This window comes from Lepus europaeus, unplaced genomic scaffold (assembly GCF_033115175.1).
Source record: "Lepus europaeus isolate LE1 unplaced genomic scaffold, mLepTim1.pri SCAFFOLD_29, whole genome shotgun sequence".
Taxonomy (NCBI): domain Eukaryota; kingdom Metazoa; phylum Chordata; class Mammalia; order Lagomorpha; family Leporidae; genus Lepus; species Lepus europaeus.
The window spans coordinates 8,903,901-8,907,395 of NW_026909167.1; the positions used below are offsets into that span (position 1 = coordinate 8,903,901).

The window sequence follows — 3,495 nt, forward strand, 5'->3', positions numbered from 1 at the left end:
CAGGAACTCAAGGACTTCAACCATAGAATAATATCAAAGAAGAATAAATGTTGATTTGATCACCATACATAATATAAGGATATTGAAATGTCACACTGTAGCCCATAAGTGTGTACAATTGTTGTTAATAAAAATTAAGCTAAAAATACCAATATCTTATTTGGTGCATAGGGTTAAGGGGCTATAAAATATTTAATGTCATGCTAATATTAAAGTAGTTGGAAATATTTTAATTAATATTGACAGTGATAATAAATATGTAAATTGATTTTTATTGTCATGCTGAGTGGAAAGACTGGAAATGAACATTTATTTTTGATTGTTTCATTAACATAAGAAAAATCAGAGAGTGTTTGCATGTGTATTTGGAACTAAATTGTTTTACAGCAATATAAAAATGGAATATGGGATTAAAAGATAGGCTTATTTTTTGTTTAAAATTTAGATTTTCCTGGTGTTGAGAATCATTACACAGACATTTCAATTTGTTCATAATTATTTTTTTTAAAAAGGTGTATTTATTTGAAAGGCAGAGTTATAGAGGGAGAGACAGAGAGAGAGAGATGTCTTCTATTGGCTGGTTTACTCCCCAAATGACTGCAATGGCTAGCACTGGGCCAGAATGAAACCAGGAGCCAGCAATTTCTTCTGGGTCTGTCATGTGAGTGTGTGGCCCAAGCACTGGGGCCATCTTTCACCGCTTTACCAGGTGCATGAGCAGGGAACTAATGGAGCCGCTGGAACTGGAACAGGTGCCTATATGGAATGACAGAGCTGCAGGCAGCAGCTTAACCTGTTATGTGTTTGTCTTGTGGGACCCAAATACATAATTCTTTTTTTAATAAAAAGATTTATTTATTTATTTATTTATTTGAGAGGTAGAGTTACAGACAGAGCAAGAGAGAAAGGTCTTCCATCTGCTGGTTCACTCCCCAAATGATGGCAAAGGCTGCAGCTGAGCAGATCCGAAGCCTGGAACCAGGGCCTTCTGGTTCTCCTGCATGGATGCAAGGGCCCAAGCACCTGGGCCATCTTTGTTACTTTCCCAGTCCATAGCAGAGAGCTGGATTGAAAGAGGAGCAGCTGGGATATGAACTGGCATCCATCTGTGACCCCAGGGCCGCAGGTGGAGGCCTAGTGCACTACACTATAGTGCCAGCCCACCTATGTACATAATTCTTAACATACACACCAAAAATCTAAAAAGCCACAAATGTCATTCTTTTCAAATTTTTATGTATTTTATTTTTGAGATAACATTTTAAATTTACATGAATTTAAAAGATTAATGCTGCACTAAAAATAGTTCAACAAGTAAGAAGTAAAAAGACCATGTTCAGCAGGAATAAAAGCAAGGGCTGTAACTATAAAGAATAATCCAATGAAATCAAGTGAATTTCACCTATGTGCTGTAAATTTTAAAATAATCACAGATCATTAAAGTTATATTAGCATATAAATCTTGTTTTGAAAATATATGTAAAGGGAATAAATTTCATGTAGTTCATATATAAAATATATATGAAAATATTATTCATAGATAACTTATTTTCATTTAATTTTTTAAAAAATATTTTATTTACTTATTTGAGATGCAGAATTAAAGAGAGAGATAGAGAGGTTTTCCATGCATTAGTTTACTCCCCAAAAGGCTGCAACAGCTGGAGTTGGGCTGATCTGAAGGCAAAAGCCAGGAGCTTCTTCTGGGTCTCCCACAAAGGTGCAGGAGCCCAAGCACTTGGGCCATATTCCACTGCTTTTCCAGGCCATTAGTAGAGAGCTGGATCAGAAGAGGAGCATCCAGGCCACAGACTGGTTCCCATATGGGATGCTGCTGCTGCAGGCAGTCTTAGCCTACTATGCCACAAAGTCAACAAGAGTCAGTGCCTCCTTATTTTTTACACTGATATACTTGTAGGTTTTTTTTTGTATTTTTCAGTTTTGTTTAAGGAATAGAGCTTCATTCATTTGCCATATACAGATTTAAGAACATGATGATTCTTTCCCCCCTCCTCCCTACCACCCATACTCGTGCCTTTCTTCCTCCTCCCTTTTCCTGTTCAATTCCTGTTTTTTACAGAGGTAAATTTTCAGCTAACTTTTATATTCATAAGATTAACCCTATACTAAGTAGAGAGTTCACCTATTAGTAAGAAGAAAAACAAAAACAAAAAAAACAAACAAGAAAAACATTGTTCTTTAACAGTCAAGGCAAAGGCTCTTCAAAATCATCATATCTTCAAGTGTCAATTTTGTTCCTATACATTACATTTTTAAGTACTTCATTAGCTACCACAGATTCCAGAGACCATATAGTATGTCTTTTTGTGACTGGTTTATTTCACTAAATATAATGGTTTCCAGTTGCATCCATTTTGTTGCAAATGACAGGATTTCATTTTTACCACTGTGTAGTATTCCATAGTGTATATGTACCATAGTTTCTTTATCCACTCTTCAATTACTGGACATTTGGGTTGATTCCATATCTTAGTTGTTGTGAATTGAGCTGAAATGAACACAGGGGTAAAGATCACACTTATGTTGATTTCATTTCATTTAGATAAATTCACAGGTATGGGATTGCTGGGTCATATCATAGGTCTACATTCGACTTTTTTTTTTTTTATATGGAACGCTTCACGAATTTGCGTGTCATCCTTGTGCAGGGACCATGCTAATCTTCTCTGTATCGTTCCAATTTTAGTATATGTGCTGCCAAAGCGAGCACAATACATTCAACTTTTTGAGATATCTCAATACTGTCTTCCACAGTGGCTGTACCATTTTACATTCCCACGAACAGTGGACTAAGGTACCCTTCTCCCCACATCCTTGCCAGCATTTATTGTTTGTTGATTTCTGTATGAGAGCCATTCTAATGGGGGTGAAGTGAAACCTCATTGTGGTTTTGATTTGCATTTCCCTGAAGGATAGCAATCCTGAGTATTTTTGTCATGCTTCTATTGGCCATTTGAATTTCTTTTCTTGGAAAATGTCCATTCAAGTCCTTTGCCCATTTCTTGACTAGATTGTTTGTTTAGTAGTTGTTGAGTTTCTTCAGTGCTTTATAGATTCTGGAAGTTAATTGTCAGTTGCATGGTTTGCAAATATTTTCTCCACCCTGTCATTTGCCTCTCCACTTTGCTGAGTGTTTGGCAGTGCAGAAGCCTCTCAGTTTGACATAATCCCTCTGGTTAATTTTGGGTTTGGTTGCCTATGCTTCTTGGGTCTTCTCCAAGAACTCTTTGTCTATGCCAAGGTCTTGTAGGGTTTCCCCAAAGTTCTCTTTTAATTTGATGGTACTGTGGTGTAGATTTAGGCCTGTGATCCATTTTGAATGGATTTTTGTGTAAGATGTAAAGCAGGGGTCTTGTTTCACACTTGTACATGCAGAGGACCAGTTTTCCCAGCAGCATTTGCTGAAGAGACTGTCTGCTCCAGAGGTTGATTTTTGCAACTTTGTCAAAGATACATGACTGTAGATGCATGGAT

At 36.8% G+C, this 3,495-nt stretch overlaps 1 non-coding gene across 1 annotated transcript; it reads right to left on the reverse strand.

Annotated features, from left to right (window-relative positions):
* Positions 1-2,624: 2,624 nt before the first annotated feature.
* Positions 2,625-2,731, reverse strand: LOC133754871 (U6 spliceosomal RNA). The gene has a single exon (XR_009865315.1). It is a non-coding gene; the product is annotated as a U6 spliceosomal RNA (small nuclear RNA).
* Between the last annotated feature and the right edge of the window lie 764 nt (positions 2,732-3,495).